The sequence below is a fragment of the Halichoerus grypus genome, chromosome 4, assembly GCF_964656455.1.
Source record: "Halichoerus grypus chromosome 4, mHalGry1.hap1.1, whole genome shotgun sequence".
NCBI lineage: Eukaryota > Metazoa > Chordata > Mammalia > Carnivora > Phocidae > Halichoerus > Halichoerus grypus.
Window position 1 is genome coordinate 174,415,106 of NC_135715.1, and position 17,922 is coordinate 174,433,027.

Consider the following 17,922-nt stretch of genomic DNA (forward strand, 5'->3'; position numbering starts at 1 on the left):
AGCAGGGCAGCACCCATGGCCTGCCCGGGGCAAACCAAGGCAAGGAGGAAAGGGTGTGGTTAGCAGTTCATGCTCAGAACTAAATCCTTTATGAGGCAATGCAATCGAATCCTACACTTTTCAGAATTACCACTGTTGGTCTGGACTTTTATAGAGTTCCAACCCTTTTTATTATTTTTCCAGCATTTTTTTCTTCTCCTTTTGCTTTTGGTTTCACAACATACTTTGGCCTGCTCCCTGTCTCTTTGAGCCAGTTCATTATTTCTCAGGAGACACTGACTAAGAACCAACTGCTCTCTGGACGTGAATTCTTCTCATGGGGTTTCCTCACTGATGACAAGTTGTCTCCTGCTTCTGCAGGAAGGGGAGAAACAATATTCATTTTCAGTGGGACCAGGAAGAGGTCCAGAATGCTGGGGCATTTCAGAAATCCACACTGTCTCTGAGTGGAGATACAACATCCACCCTCTAGGTCCTCATAGGTCATTCCTGGCCCAGGAGCATCAGCCTTCTGTGCTGGACAGGGAACCCTTTGATTACCTATCTCAGGCCCCATCTAAGGAAGAAGGGAGCCAGTGACTAAGCTAGCTTAGTCAATGCAGTCCCAAATATCTGACAATAGTCAGATCTGAACTAATGTCCCATATCTAGTACAGAGCGGCCATTCCCTGAGGCTCCCCATCCTTCCTTCCACTGGAGGAAGGCACTGTAGGCTGCCGTTAAATGGTCAGTGAGGTTTTTTTTTTTAATTTAAATTCAATTAGCCAACTTATAGTACATCATTAGTTTCAAATGTGGTGTTCAATAATTTATCAGGTGCATATTACACCCAGTGCTCATCTCATCACAGAGTTTTACAAAGAGAAGTCACGTGAGCTAAGCCATCTTCAGTCAGTTGCAGCTGACCTTCTATAAAGCAAGTTCACCCTTGATGACAGAGCAGATCCATGGAGGAGTTAAAACTGAAGTAGAAGGAGGCTTCACGGTTATTTAGTTCAACCCCCTTATTTTACATTTAAGGAAACTCATTCCCAGGGCTAGCAGTGTAATGGCAAGGCTCATTACTGGTGAGAACAGGTGAACTCACTTCCATACCGACACATGCCATGGGATCGATTCATGGAAGTGTGTCATTTTAGGACTCGAATGCTCAGGAAAGGAGTGTCTTAGGACAGAGTCAGGGATTTCAGAAAATGTGACAGTACTTACGTGCACTGGGAAGGAAGAGGTAGAGGAGGTAGCTTTTCCGGTTACTGATGTGTGACACCCTACCCCAAATCTTAGTGGCTTAAAATAACAACCATACATATTTTGCTTGTGTATCTGAAATGTGGCTAGGTCACCATGAAGACAGCTCATTTCTACTCTACTGGACATCAGCTGACAGCTGGAAGGTTGGGATCATCTGAAGACTTCTTTACTCTCATGTCTAGCTGTTGATGCTGGCCATCAGCAAGACATTGGATGGGGCTGGGACCAGAACTCTACATGTATCCCTTTCATGTGGCTTACTCAGAGTATGATGTCTAGGCTCCTGAGGGGAGTGTCTTGAGAGAGACTCAGGCACAAGCCAAATCACTCTATATAACCTGGGCCTGAAAGTTACACAGCATAACATATGCCATATTCTATTTTTTACTGCAGTCACACAGCCTGGCCCAGCCTCAAGGGGAGGGAAACTGGGCTTCAACTTTTGATAGGAGGAATGCCAAATAATTTGCAGACACAGTATAAAACCACCACAGTAGGTCAGTTTTCAATTGACCTGATGTGGGGGTTCTTCCCAACTAATTACCAGGTAGGTCCTGAGTCAAGATGAAAATGTAGGAGCTTCCTTGGGCCAACAGTAACCCCATAATGGAGGAATATCATTTTTAATTCTCCTGGCTTCTGGCATTCCTGAATCCTTCAGCTCAGCCCAGATTATGTAGCTCATGACACAGTTGTCTCAAGAATTAAAAACAAAGAATGAGTTCACTCCTCTTCCAGGTTCCTGAAACTGGGAATTCAGTGAAGTTCATCAGAATACATCAAGCAGCTAGTGAGAGCTTCACTGAGGGAGGAGCAGAGCAGGCACCCACCCACTATAAACAAACAAGGATGGGGTAGGAATCCTAAGGTCTTAAGAGAGCAAAAGAGAACTCCAGCAAAATGATCTCTTAATAATCAATGGGAGATTCTAGGTGGTCTTCGCCTTCTCTGGCTAGCCATTGGAGATTTTTGTCTCCCTGGTTTAGAAGGCACATTTGCCTTCTAAGTGCCTGATAGGTAGATGGGGACAAGTAGAAGGGGAGGAGTCCTGCTGACTCATGGGAATTCTACTCTCTCTCTCTATCTCTCTACACACAACACACACACACACACACACTGCACACACATGTTATAGGTTTACCATTATGTAACTATCATGCAAAAAACATGTCCTTTAAGTTTTCCTGACTCTGTCCCCTTAGAAAGCTGAGGCCCATCTTCATCTTCCAATAGACTCAGGTTCAGACCCCAATGATAAATATAGAACCATAATTTAAGTCTTGGGATTCAATAGGACTTTTGGGGCCATTGTCTGGATCCCCCATATAATCCCCCTAACAGGAGAGTCTCCCTTGTCTCCCGGAGAATAGACCCCTACAGGCCCTGTGCTCAGAGGAGCTCTCTGAAAAATGATTGGGAATGGTGGACAAAGCCAAGAAGTCAATCCATCAGATGTGAACCCTGAAACTCAAAAATGATGGTGTTGGGGGCGGGGGAGCTGGTGAGAAGACATGAGAAAGAGACAGAGAGACAGAGGGAGGGAGGTGGGGGGATAAAGAGAAAAAAGGAGAGGAAGGAGAGGAAGGAGAGTTAGGATTCCTACCCCATCCTTGTTTGTTTATAGTGAACACGCATGCGTGAGTGTGTGTGTGTGTGTGTGTGTGTGTGTATACACAAGGATGACAGAGAGAGAAGGGAAGGGAAAGAGGAAAAAAGTTGACATTTGAAAAGGCTTTCCTTATGCTGAGGCCACAGTAAATCAGACAATAATGAAATTCTGCACAGATTAAACGCCCAACAGAAAACTTGGAAGCAAATGAGGAATTATATCACAAAACCTCAACGTCATGTAAATCTCCCTGAACAGGGAAATCAAAATGTTAGCAACAATTACGTTCTTCTTATAACAAAATTATTTCTGAAAATGGAAAGAAAGAAACACTTTCTGCAAATGATTAAAGGGAGAGTGGGGACCGTGGGGGGCACTGGGAAGGGAGGGAGGGTCTGGCAGCGATAAATATAGAACCATAATTTAAGAGACAGTAGGAAACGCTTTGTGTGTGTTAATTGGAAATGCATTCTAGAGGCTGCAGTGTGTTCACCATGAATGTCGTGACCTTGGGTTCCTTAAGGGAATGTGGGCTCCACCCTGTCCCCATGGTGAAGGGAAGAAGCAAGAAACCATGTCATTCAGTGGATGAAAGAGGTTCCAGTTTATATGGTGGAAGGAACCATTTTGTTTTGTTTTGTTTTTGTTTTTCTGTTTCATTCTTTGGATTAAAGAGAAAAACACTGTGGGATTACAGCAAAGCCATCTTGTTTGCCAAGGAAAGAATCTCAGAGATGGGATAGTTTGAGAACAGCCTCACCCGTGTTGGAGTGACAAGATGGATGCTCTTTGCTGCTCCTGGTCGCCAAAGATCCTGGTTAATCAAATGAGCATTTGGCCAAAGGACAGGGAGATGTTGGGAACGGGCCTTGGGAAGAGGATTCCTTGTGCTTATCTGGGGCAGTTCCTCTTCCTCTGGGGACCTGCTGTTGGCAGTGACAACAGTTCCTGGCTCTGTGTCTCAGAACAAAGGAGAATGGGTCAGACTGGCTCTGGTGAAATGCAGAATTGAGGTCTGTTATGCATTTGGACTGAAACCCTTGGTTTTTGAATGAGCAAAATGGTAAAGGATAATCCTTCACTCAGTTTCTGCCAAGTAACTTCTACTCCGTCACTTGTTTTTCAGATCGCCCCCTCCTTCCATCCCTTCACATGCATCTTGCAACACAACCAAGGCATTTAAGAGCTTAGGCCCCAATGATGCCCTGGGGCCATGGTGATGCCCAGATGGAAGGGCAGTACATGGGGAGCACAGCATAAACTTGGTAAGCACTCAGGCTCGCAAGCCACCCAGACCCACCTCATCAGAATCCTGATGGGGGTGAGTAGGAAATCTGCATTGGTAACAAGCTCCCAGCTAAGTTTCAGGTGGACAGCCCAACCCCAGTCTCCAGATAAGCCCTGGGAGGCACTGAACACCAAACTTCTATTTACAACTACGTAAACTGAGACTCAGAGAGGAAATCACTGCCAAAGGCCACATTCAGGGACTAGAATTCAAGCATGTCACTCTTAGCCCAGAATCTTGACACTATCCCTGCAACTCTCTCAAGGAGGAAGTAAGACCTTACTCCTGTTTACCAGTTAAGTCAGACCCAAGCCTATGTCTAGGAATGCCACACTTGTGATGATAGTGGAGAGAATGACTATGGTGACAGCCAATAGTTACCCAACACTTCTGTGCACCTGATACTATATAGCTTATTTAATCTTCAAAACCATCCCATGGGGTAGGCATTATAATTTACCCATTTTACAGCTTGGAGAATTGAGGCACAGAGGAGGCAGAGAATTTTTGTGAAGCCACACAGCCAGAAGAAAGTGAGATCAGGATTGAAGTCTAGGACTGACAGAAGATGAATTGTCAGCTTCCTCAATACACTTCTGTGCACTTCCACCCTTGAACTTTTTGTCACACAAAACTTTCCCACTGTAAGTTAACTTTCTTGGCCTTAACTCCTTCCCTTACTGCTTTCCCTCCCTACTCATAAGTACAACAGAGGATGACAGAATTATCCTGGAGTGAAGGAGAAACACTCAACAGGAACTTGATGCCAGGAGGGCCTTTTCAGAGTGGGGCCTGTAGGCCAGGCATACAGCCAATTATTGTCATGCCTCTTTCCCCCACCCCCAGGTTCCTACAAAATTGAAACCAGGACTCAGATGAGGATCAAAGTAAGCATTAGCTTTGTTCCCCTGTCCCCAAATAGAGGGGTTCTGGTTTACTGTGTTGGAGGACGTGACTCAAACCTTCTCTGGTTCAGAAAGTTCTATAGGAAACTTCCTTTCTACCACCCTTTCCCACCCCCACCCCCACCCCCAATACAGATACAAGGATCTATCTGGGAATGGTAGAGAAGGCAGAGCTAAATTCTGAGCTAGTTACCATGAGAGGAAGGCCACCAAAAGCAATGACCTTAGACATGATCTCGCTAATCAATGAGTCATTCTCTCTCCTTGCTTATCAGAAAGAGGGCGCAGGCAGTAGATGAGGGCTATGGAGGGAAGAGCCAGAAGTGTTCTTCCAATTCTGTTTCCTAATGGAGGATGTAGCCGAAGTCCCCTTTCCTCTACAAAAGTACAAAGAGCCAAGTAAGGGGTAATGTTACTTTTCCCAGGCCTTGCCTCTAATATACATCATGACTGTTTCTCTGTCCCAACTATCCCATATGTGCAAAGGGTCTTTGAACTCCGTTTCCCCAGTGGAGCTGATTTTTCTTGAGTTGTTCATACTTTCTTCCATTCTCTTTTGAGGCCAAGGTAACCTTGAATCTTGGATAGAATATACCCAAGCCTATCACCAAGGCATGCAAGAAATGCCTTTGAGTGCATATAGATCAGTTAATTTAATTCTGTCCCATTGCCCCTGATTAAAATGAAGAGTTCAGGGATGCCTGGGTGGCTCAGTCAGTTAAGCGTCTGCCTTTGGCTCAGGTCATGATGCCAGGATCCTGGGATTGAGTCCCACATTGGGCTCCTTGCTCAGCAGGAAGCCTGCTTCTCCCTCTGCCTGCAGCTCCCCCTGCTTGTGTTCCCTCTCTAGCTGTCTCTGTCTGTCAAATAAATAAATAAAATCTTAAAAAAAAAAAATGAAGAGTTCAGCACAAAGCATTAGCCCAATATGACATGACATTATCTTGGCTTTTTTCGCTTGCTCAGAATAAGAGCAAGTACCCTCAAGTGGAAAGAGAAATGAGACAGGGAGATGATGGAAGCTCTTAGGGAACATTGAAAATCATCGCTGCCACTTGAGACCAGAGATCAGTCCATGGAAGGCACTGCTTATCTCCAGGGATGCCACATCTGCCTTCCCTGCAGCATGTCCAGCAGGAAGCTCTTAGCATATGACCCGCCTCCACAGCCCCCTGGGAAAGCTGGATCATGAGCATTTGGGATCATTTCATATTTCATAAATGGGCTTAACTCACACTCATGAGGTCAACTGGAAGGCCTACTGGATTTAATTATGCTGGAAAGGGAGTCAGCCAGAAACGCCTCACATGGACAGGAGAGAGGCAGCCGGGAGAGAACGAGCAAGCAAAAGGGAGATGTGATGGGATATGAGTCATGCTACTCAGGATGAGGGGCTGAAACCATGCAGCACCCCAGGGAACAAAACACCAGTTCCTGAGCCAGATAGAATCCAGAGGAGGTTCTGGTCTCAATCCATTCCCAGGAAGGCTTTGAAAAGCTAGCTGGGTTTATATCACATTGATGAGTGCAAAATAAGCTATGTAAAATGGCACGTATTCCTGTGCCCGGATCCTAACAACAACAACAAATTGTTGTTGTGTAAAGTCACATTTTGTGTAAAGTCACAAAAAGGGTCAATAGACTTGACATCTTTCTCTCCATATTCTTTGCTCTAAGTTCTGAGTCTACAGTATGAGGCTGGCAGGTTTCATACAAAGTTGCCTCAAGGAAAATTTTGATTTTCCTTGGGAATGGGAATGGGAATCTGTGTGAAAGCACAGAGGAGCAACACTGACAAAGTCACAGAGATGAAATTAATGAGGAAATGATGAGGACATAGATTCATGGAACAATGGGAGGAACACAATGACCAGCCCAACATAGGCCATTAAGACAGGCAAGGACTAGGGGCGCCTGGGTGGCTCAGTCGTTTAAGCACCTGCCTTCAGCCCAGGTCATGATCCCAGGGTCCTGGGATCAAGCCCCACGTCAGCCTCCCTGCTCAGCAGGGAGTCTGCTTCTCTCTCTCCCTCTGCCACTCCCTTTCCCGCTTGTGCTCTTTCCCTTCTCTCAAATAAATAAATAAATAAAATCTTAAAAAAAAAAAAAAAGACAGGCAAGGACTGGGCTCTTGTCAACTGCGGTGGCAGAGGCTGCTCATTTTCTCCAGCAACTTGTCTTTCTTCCTTAATAATAAGATTTTCAGCTGAGCATATTGCTACCCATAATAAAGATTAATTTTCGAGCCTCCATTGTGATAAGTGTGGCCAAGGGGCTAACTTCTTGCTGGTAAAATATAAATTCAAGTGTCACGTAGCAGCCCCTTGCAACCTTCCTTGAAAGACAGATGGCCTGCCCCACTGGCCTATTCTTTATCATCCCTTTCTCCATCTGCTACCTTGAATATGGATGGCACCCTTTGGGCCATGATGACAAAGGGTCAGATTCCAAGGATGGTGGAGTGATGAGCTCTATGGAGTCTTGGTCCCCAAAAATGTTATGGAGTAAGATTATCACACTGGTCCTAGAAAGTTTAATCTCAAACTTTGTGTTCAGTCTCTACACCAGACAGCCTATTCCCTGTAACATGTGACTATATTTTAGGACCAGGTTTGGCAGCAAGTGACAAAAAACCTAAAATAACTAATGTAAATGGAGAAGTTGATTTCCCTCTTGCATAAAGCAAGGTCCACTTCTTGTATTTCAAATCCTTTTTCTCTTTCTCTAGAAATAAAAATCATCCCAGGTATTATAGTCAAGTCTTTTCTCAGAAGTAAATTATCCAAGTTCAACAACTCCTCTTTAATTGGAGGCCTCTTCTCATTCCTGTGTCTCTTCATTGTCCACTCAATATCTGCCCTCCCACCCCTTCCCAGATCCCTTTTGAGTTTGGGAGTGTGGAAGATTCTAGTCAGGGGCTAAAAGTGCCTTAAGTCAAAGCAAATCTGCAGGAAGCCTATAGAACCAGCCAGATGACTTGAATGCAAGGCCAGCAAGCCAGCAGAGGAACAGACTGGCTTCAAACCAGCTCAGTGCCCAGCTCCCTGGACATGACCCTCAAGGCAAGGCAGCCCCAACCAGAGAGAAGGGAAGTGGGCTCCAGCGCATTAAAGCCTCCATGCTTGAGCAGCACTGAAGGCCCAAGGCCAAGATGCAAGCCACTCCCAGCTGCTTCCCAACCCTGATGACTTGGGATCTCCTAACCCCCCATGTTTCTTCATTACCTAACCCAAAGACCTCCCAAGGCAAATAAAGTTCTCCATGTAGGATGAAGTTATTGAAGTGAAAAATAATAAACTTTCATGAGTGTGTTTCAATTTTCACTTGTGTTTATGGCCAAAGGTGTTTTTTATTTTAATAATTCCTGCTGGAACGAGGGCAAGCCACATGCTGCTAACTTGTTAAAGAGATGGAGAGGGAGAGGAAAGAAAGAGAGAGAGTCCGTGAGAGTCCATGCTCCGCTGTAAATTTCTCAACTGCTCTGTTCTAATCCTCCCAGTTTTGAAATCCCACCATTAAAACCCTGATGATAGAAAAAGGGATAAAATATTATCTGAACCATGCTCTGTTGACAGTCTGCCCTGGGCTTATTTTAGCCACGGCAAGCAACTTTAGTGTGTGCATGTGTGCGTGTGTATGTGTGTGTGTGTGTGTGTGTGTGTGTGTGTTTTAAGAGCGAAACATTCATGTTCTATGGTGCCATTTCATAATGGACAGTGTGTAAAAGGGAAGGAATTTGGAGGAACCAGGCTCCTTCCAGTTGGACATCAACTTGACCGTTGTTTTCAGTTCACTTTTATCTGGCAGAGTTTCTGTTTGCTTTTAAATGTCAGAAAAGGTTAAGAAGCCTTTGAAATCTGCAAGACATTTCCTAGACTTCTGGGGAGGATGCCCACTTTACAATGGCATAAATCAATTACCCCTCCCCACCTTCAAAATTGCTTTTTAGAAGGAACATATCTGAGGAATCAAATGAAAGACAAAAGGATTAAAATAGATGTTCATTTGTGGGCCTGAAGGAGTGAACCTAGAACTATTCAGATGTTATATTTCTCTGTCTTTTTCATCTGTCCTGACTCACATTTTTCCAAATCATGCAGATTCAAGAGAAAATATCCTGACTAGGAGGCTGTAACATAACATTTCCTTGTCCCTAACTCTGAAGTTTGCTGCAGTAAAAGGTGTCTCAAGGCCCTTAGTGACCATGGAGCTTCCTCTAAGCCTAGAAAGGGCTCCAGTTAGCATTATAGGTATTTAATAAAGACACAGGGACTGAATGACTACCAGTTCTGCCAAGTCTCAGTAGCCTTTCCTCTACAATGGGTAATGGCTTTCAGACCACCCCCAGGGAAGAGGAAACATACCCTTTTTGGGGTTAACAACTACATTTATGGTTTCAGGCGCTATTCTGAAGTGCTTATGCTTAATCCTGTCAAGAATCCTTCACTTTCCCCAAGGCGGGGACTAACTTCGGGGCTCACAGAGGACTGAGGCCCATTGGACCTGAGAGCATCTATCCATATGGGTGTCTGCAGAGATATCCTTTGCGTACCTGATCACCAATGGCCATCAGTCCAAGCAGATTGCTGCTGAGCTGTCCCTTGCTCCTACCAGCTTCCAGTTCAGGCCCAGGGACTCCCTGTGCTGACGTTTGCAGATATAGATCCCATTCTGCTCCCTGTGGGCTAATACAGAGGCCTGGAAATATCAGTATGGCATTTTCTGCTGAGACTCACAGCAAAGACTCCCAACCTGAGGTGCTGCCTCAGAAGCAGGGCCTCTCCTTCTGGCACCCATCAAAAGCAAAACCTCATGACTTTCCTGTCCACTCCTTTCTCTACTTCTGCCTGGGGGATGTTTTCCAATGATGGTTCTCCTAGGCATTTTGTACTATGCTTTGAGTCTTCCCCTCTCCATTTCCTTAAGGTCATGGGCTTTGTAACTCTATATGGTGATGGATGGTAAGTAGACTCACTGTGGTGATCATTTTGCAGTGTATACAAATATTGAATCATTATGTCATACATCTGAAACTAATATAATGTTATTTGTCAATTATACCTCAATACTAAAAAAAACTAAAGCCAAAGATAGCCTTTATTTCTATTCTCTGACACGACATCCTTGCCCTGAGAACATTCCACTAGGTCGAAAAGGGTATGTGTGTGTGTGTATACATGTATGTATGTGTGTGTGGCACATGTGTGCACATCTGCACATGCATGCATGTACACACATAGGTGCCAGGGAGGTGGATGGAGTAAATATCAGAGGGAAAAAGTCAGTTAATATCTTGGAACTCTCCTGCTATGTTTATAAATATTCAAAAAAGAGGTGATGAACTTTTAATACCCCTAGCATTGACAGAATGATTTTAGAAAATTGTCATTTTTAGCTCTTAGGAAACAATTACGTAATTCTTCCGAGTGGTATATATGCTTTGTTTCTCTGAAATTGCCCCTGAGGAGTGATGACACATCTATGTGTTCAGCGAACCAGAGTCAGAATAGAGTTGGAAGGGACCCCTGACTTCCTCATGCAAGCCCCCAGAGGACAGCATCAAAGACACGTGTCCAGAGGTAACCTCAGGAGGACAGCCCACAGGACTTCCCAGCCCTCTGCTGTGGAGGTCAGGCCACATCACCAACCCAGGAGTAGGAGGTAGTGTGCTCAGGCTGGGTGGTCAACATGGAGAACAGCAAGAAGAGGGTGTGGTGGTGCTATGACACCAACGAGTCACCAGTTTTCCAAACACCAAGTCCAGTCCCAAAGCAATAGAGCTAATCTTGCAACTTGGCACCCTGAAAGGGTAATGCACGAGTCAGAGTAGCCTCACAAAGATATGAGGTGCCAATTTCCACCTCATCCCAGAGTCATAATTCTCCAGGCCTCGGATCACTCAGGCAAAGTGCTTCTGCCAGCCCCAGGCCTCCTCCCACCTCCTTAATTCCAACACAACCCAGGGCTCCTGCCATAGCATGCAGGACAGCACGCCACAGTAGGCAATGTGGGCTGAGGGCAGCAGCCAGGTAATGGATATTTTATATCTCTGGGCAGAGCAAGGCTTTAAGTGTGTGAATAGCATTTTTTAAAGCCAAGAAATTTCATAAACCACTGTCTTATGCTTGGTATCTATTGATTAAGGAGTACAACAGGACTCAAAGCTATGTAAATTCAGCATTTCTCTGAATATGAGTTGTATTTGTTCATCCCAATAGAATCAGCTGTATTTAAAAATCATAGTATATAGATGTGCAAAGCTGACCATCTATTCAGTCTATGGCAACGTTTTGTTCAAAATGCAGATCCCTGGACCCACCCTCCCCCCAGAAACTTGAGTTCAGTGGATTTGGAAGTAGAGTCCTGACATCTGCATTTTAACCCCAAGTGTGTTTTTTAAATGGTGGTCAGCCACTGACCACTCTTGAAAAATACTGTCCCAGGGGGACTTATTTGAATTATCTGCAGTGGCTTTTAATAATTTAGCTAAATAAGGCTGTTGTTTTCAGCCCGTTAATACTTTGTAATAGTTTTGCTCATCATCTGTTCTTAATGTTTTCTGAGGTCTGTGAAGGTAACCATGGGAAATACTGGCTTGTTGGCTTGGTCATCAGACTGGGGAGGTGCAGAAGATGGATTTATAGTTTTTTCTGAGTGTCCGTGAACGCACATGATTTCCAGTATCTCTGTCTTTCACTGTAAAGGCTTTGAGCCTACAAGCATGATTTCTAGCCATGCAAAGAGAAATTGAAGGAGGTTTGTGTTACTTCTTATTGGCTTCATACCAGTTTTACAAACTCGAGTTTGGCCAAAGCCATCCCCTTAATTGTGTGTCTTCCAAATCATACAATCCAGAGATCCATAATTGGACAGTTGATGTAGTACTAGAAGTTTAGCTGCCTTTCTACAATAAACATGAGGATGACCATGGCGTCACTGTTCTTGGTCTGGGCATAGCATTTGTGTCATCCATCCAGGGGTCCAATTAGAGAATATTGATAGTTTCAGAATCCATTTTGTGTAAAGGAAAAGAGATTTGCTCCTTTCAATAATGCCATGGAATTTCCGAACTGATTCTTAAAAGCTCTGATGAGTCAAACCTAGGCTGGGTTCCTGGCTCTGCATAATTCCCACATTCTTTGAGTTTTGGATTCCTCCAGAATTCATCAAGTCTAAGTCATACACTGACTCCAGTTCCTATGTTATATTGGAGATCTGAGGAGCATAGCAAGAATCTGCTTCCCTGGACCTAGTTTCCATTTAACTCAGAAAATAGAGCTCTTAATTTATATTTCCCTTGACAAACAATGGTTTAACTTACAGGGGAAAAACGTCTCAGGAACTTGGACAAACTTAAGAGAACTAAATTAGGGGTTAGATAAAACTCAGCCTTCCCCCTTCAGCCAGGTTCTGCCATCTCTGGTTACTATAAACAATTGCGATTTTGAAAGTGTTGGAAAAAAAAAACAAAACACACATACACACTGACAATCTCGCCCAAAGGAGAAAGGGATTACAAGGCCATTTGAGCCTCTGTTCTGCTCAGTGGTGATATGGTTATACAGGACAGCTTGAGCCCTAGATGAGCGAGGACATCTTGCTGCCGTTCCACTGAGCCCCTGGGATGAGCAGTAAAGGGTCCCAACATCTGTGGTTTGTCTGGGAAGTCCTATTATGAGATGCATAGTAAACCAATGGAATAGTAGGCAATGTCTTTAGGTTCTCAATCTACCTCTTCTCCCCACCCCACAGCTTCCCACAAGTGGAAAAGGTGGAATTTTAGTCTACTTTGAAAGCATGTGGGGAATACCTACTTGGTGCTAGGAATTCCATAGGCAAAAATGTTAAAGATAAGGGCCAGAGAGGATGTGTAATATAAGATCTGCCATCCAGAGCTAGAAACCCAAGGGCATTCTTTTGTGTTTCCTACACTTTCTATGAAAGAGGAAATTACTATTCATTTTTTTCCAACACAGATGAACCAGGGAAGGAGAATTGATTAGCCTTGACACAGCTTCAAGTCGAGATATAGCCCTATGATGTTTTCTGTTGTTCTGCAATACTGCAGTAACCATCATGTACCCAAACTGTCCAACTTGAAAAACCTCACTTTCACCCTGGAAAAGCCCACAGACATAAACCTTCAAGGACTCTTAAAGGCAAATTGGGCAAAGATGAGTGTGTGCTTTTGTCACCCGTGACATTGGTCAAATCTGTTTTCCTCCACGGTCCTTGTTTTCCCCATCTGCACAAAGAGGAAGTCAGACTAGACCCCTTCCAAATGAGACAGTTTACAGGTCTGGAAGCTCCCAGGCCTCATGACTCCTTCCCCTACTCTACGGTAAGACCCTGATAGCTCTCTCTTTCTTCTTGGCTTCCACACCCAGGGCCCCATACTCTCAGAGGAAAAGAATGAGAACAAACAGTCTGCATTACATAGTTGGAGTCTAGCTGTTATTTGGGTGACTGATTCCTGGGTGGGGGTGGGATGGTCTTTACATTTTAACAAGGTCCCACAGGATTTCAGCATCAGTCCAGCTGATAGCAGAAGGGAAGGGGAAGAGCAGACTTCCTGGCACCTTTAGCTCAACCCTCATGCCCCAGTGCTCTGTTTTTATGAATAACATGGTCCTAGAAAAGCCTATTTCATAGAAGAGGGAAGGAGCCATAGTTCAGAACCATTCGAAGGTAAATAAGAAGAAAAGGACTGATGGGAACTATAGCAAGAGGAAAGATTTGAGCCAAAAGGTTCTGTTTAGAATATGTGGGGGGAGGGGTGGAGGGGGAGAGGAAGAACAGAGATGACCAGGAATGGCAGGTATGTATCTAGCAGGTTGCCAGTCCTGCAAAACTTGGCTACATGACCACAGGTTCTCCTGATGTCTCAAATTGCCTCTCATGCAACTTCCAGGAGCTGCCATCATTGGTCCTTTGGTGGAGAGGTTGAGCCAACTTGCCCTCCATTAGGCTATGCTTAGCAATTTCAGACCTAACAGACAGAAGTCAGAAAGGAGCGGTGCAGCAGCTCTGACATTTTGAGAACGTTAGCATGAACAGCTACCCTGGGACCCAATGACCAGAACCATTGTCAGACAGAGGAATGCATGAACCATGGTTTATTTCAATTCTAAGAGGTCATTTGAGGTAAAAGCCATCTCAAAACCCCACCAACATTCCATCTACCCTCTCCTTGAGAATTTCCAATAGCAAGGAGCTCATCAATTCTGTGTGTACTTCATTGTTAGACAACAAAAAGGGCTTCCTTTGAGCTAAGGAAGAAGTTCCCTTTCTGTAACTGGGACCCAGAGAACCCAGCTCAGTCCTGTGGGGTCACACAGGGGAAAAATAATATAACTCCCTTCTCTGTGCCAGTTCCTCCCATTTCTGCAAATAAAACAAAGTTTGAACTGCCATCTGCCAAGCCCGTGTTCTTCAGGACTCTTTCATGATGAAATCTGAAGAATACCAGCCATTGTGGGAGAAGCAAAGGATCCTCCCATGAAACCATGAGACTCTCCAATGCTCTTCCATATAGAATGATCCTACCTCTGCTCCTCCCCTCTCCACATATGTCCACCTAGGGTTCTTCAGCAACTTCTATTGTCCTTTAAGGTAGCTTTCCATTTTCATCTAAATTTCATCTGAGTCAGAGAGAAACATAGAGATTTGGTCTCCAGAACTAGCCACAATGCAAGCGTGTGAGCTTTGATAGCTAGGGAACTGAGATTGCTTCTTGGTCTTTTGGCTAAGATCAAGTGTAGCATCTGTTCTTATCAGCTATATAGCTAGGGAATTGGTTTTTCAAAAAATCCTATTTTTGAGTGTTTTAAGTCAGATAGGAGAGCTGAGAGAGATACTTTGTTTACTAACTAGCCCAGGGCTATTTAAAGACCTATTGAGGACCAACAAAATAAGTCCCAGAGCCTAAGACAGGCCCTGGACAGGGACAAGGGGCCAGGAATATGGGAATGACAAGATGAGGACCGGGGCATAGCCAAAAGTTTCTCAACAATCAGGGATATACAAAAGTAGGGAGAAAGGAAGTTATCTTTCAGGTCATTCCTTTTATCTTCATGGGTACTTTGTTCCCAGCCTCTTCCCACTGCCAGCAACAGGGACTGGTGTATTTAGGTGCTCCATAAATGTATGTGAAATAAATGAGTCTTTCATCAAAACCCATTAAAAGCTCTAGGTTTGCATCATTTACCATTTACATGACCAACATTTATTAAGCACCAACAGCATTCTAGGCACTGTGTCAGACACTGAAGAGTTTATAAGTAAATGTGACATGAGCTCAGAGCTCAAATCCTGGTTGGGTAGGTGAGATATTTACCCAAGAGGCAGTAAGCACATAAAGATGTGATCAAGATTAGACAGGGTGGAGGCTAAACATAGGGAGATGTTATAAAGGGGGTTAGCAGAAAGGCTTCATGGGAAATGACTCACTTCAACTCATCTTACTCTGTTAAACTTGAAGCTTGATATCCCCTCCTCAATTACAAGAACTCAGTCTGATTATTCAAACTAAAATACTTAGACAAGACTTTCCAGTCAGAACTGGAGGGAGAACTTTTCCCATGGAGGGTCCTTGTTTCTGGCTCCCTTTCCACTTCCTGGCAAGACCTCAGTTGGCGCTTCTCTGGACGACCCACCCTATTGTAAACTTCTCCCTGGCAGCTCACCTTCTCCCTGGGTTTGCAACTGGGAATCTCATACCTGCCTGCAGCCAAAAGATTTCAGGAAATGGTGCTTTGGAAACACATCTTTAAAATGAAAACAGATAAAGCAGCTGGCAGTGGAGCCAAGGAAAACTCTACTCTTTGTGAAAAGCAAGCAGTTTGTTGGCACTGAAAACCTACCTGCTCTAAGCCACCACCACATCCTCTAATAAATGCACTAGCATGCACAAAGACACATGTACACACAAATGCTCAGTGAGTGGACTACAGAATATGCCCTTGAAAACTTGAGAAACTCACTTGTGATGCACTTCGGCTGCTAGAGCCTCCAACCCTTCGAAGCTCTAACCTACCAGGCCTGGGTCACACACTTCCTTCTGGAGAAACATTTATGGCTTCCTCCTCCACAATGCAGAAAATTTAAACCAAGTTGAGTGGAATTTTTGTAGGCATTTCTAAGTTAGATGCACTGTTTAGCAATTATCACCTATAAGCCCTGAGGGTTGTGTTCCTAATGTAGTAAAAAGAAAAATAGAAGATGGGAGTAGGGACCATTTCATCTACTAGGATGGCTTTAGTAAGCTGATCCTCACTTTGTGGAAGGCAGCTGCACCCTACCAGGAAATGTCATTTAAATAATATCCCCTTGCATGGCTGTAATACATTCCAATTTATAAAGTGCTTCGACCTTGGCCAAGCCTCCCAACAGACCTGAGTAAATTGGCCAGGATACTCATCATAGCCTCATGCAGATGAGGACACTGATGAGAAGATGATGAGTGTCTTGCTTGAGCACAAACACGTGGGAAGGAAGGAGCCAACACATCTTCCTGCACTGCATCCAGGGCTCTGTCCATCACCACATGCACTTTGCTTCTGCAGGGGCTCAGAGCTGCTCGTAATTTGAACATCAGGTAATTCAACAACCTTGGAATGTATCCTGAATATAGCTAAGTTTCTTGGAATCCCACCTCCAAAAGTGAAAGTACCCCAAATCACAAAACTGAATTATACATGTTGTTCTTTGAGTCTGTTTTTTTTTTTTTTTTAAGATTTTATTTATTTATTTGAAAGAGAGAGCGAGCATGAGCAGGGGGAGGGGCAGAAGGACAACCGACACAGGGCTCAATCCCAGGACCCTGAGATCATGACCTGAGTTGAAAGCAGACATTTAACTGACAGAGCCACCCAGGCACCCCGTTCTTTGAGTTTCTCTAAAGAAACTGCACAGGTGTTTTCCCACTGGAAATTCAGAACACACAGAGAACTTCCTCTGAATCCTCTTTATATATCCCTCCTCTCTCCAGTATGTGCCATTGCCACCATGGCAGCAGAAAAGAGCCTCTCTCTCTCTCTCTCTTTCTATCCCTATTCTCTCATTTTCACAGTCTCACATTTACCCTCCGCATTTCTTGTTCTCTGTGTCTGACCTTCTAGGAGGGCACAGACTAGAGGTCCAAGCTGAGTGGGAAGCACTGACTAACTCTGGCATCCCTTGATAAGCTGGAATGACAGAGATGACAAGGGGCCCCAATTCTGGGAGCGTGTTGGCAGGAACATGCCACAACACAGACACAGTTCAACACATCACTGGGCCCAGCCCCATCTAGGCCCAAAAGTAAAACTCATCTTGCAGGCAGGGAAGAAATCTGACATTTACTGAGCTGATAGCACACTAGAGTTATAGTCACTGGCAATACAAGAGACAAGAAGCTGACACTATCCCCCTATGGGAAGATGAGCAGAGAGCCAAGTGGAAAAGCATGAGTATTTACTAAAAGGCAAATGTAGAAATATCCTCAGGGGAAGATGAGCCTCACATGAAGAAGAAAGGGATTAACTCCAAAGTGTCCAAGCACCAGGGAGCCACTGAAGCTGCTAAGAAGAACCCCAGCGACCCATGATCTGCCCCTGTTGTCAGCCCAGGTGAAAGCAGACCAAGAAGCAGAAGTTTTTATTTCTTTAGGATTAGTCCATGAATCCAGCGTTGCCCAGGCCCTTTGGCCACTGCCTGTGATTATCTGCTTCCCATCCATGCTGTAAGTTCTCTGAAGACAAGTTCTAAAACACCTTTGTAACCTCAGTATCTGGTACAGCGCCTGGATTCTTAGAAAATAAGAAACAAATAAAGAAAAGGAAGATGGGGGTAGAAGAATGTCTCTAGTCATTACTATTTCAGCTCCACTA

At 44.5% G+C, this 17,922-nt stretch overlaps 1 non-coding gene across 1 annotated transcript; it reads left to right on the forward strand.

Moving 5' to 3' along the window:
• The first annotated feature begins 14,778 nt into the window (after nucleotides 1–14,778).
• Nucleotides 14,779–14,973, forward strand: LOC118518976 (U2 spliceosomal RNA). Its single transcript, XR_004908937.1, has one exon. It is a non-coding gene; the product is annotated as a U2 spliceosomal RNA (small nuclear RNA).
• Nucleotides 14,974–17,922: the final 2,949 nt, after the last annotated feature.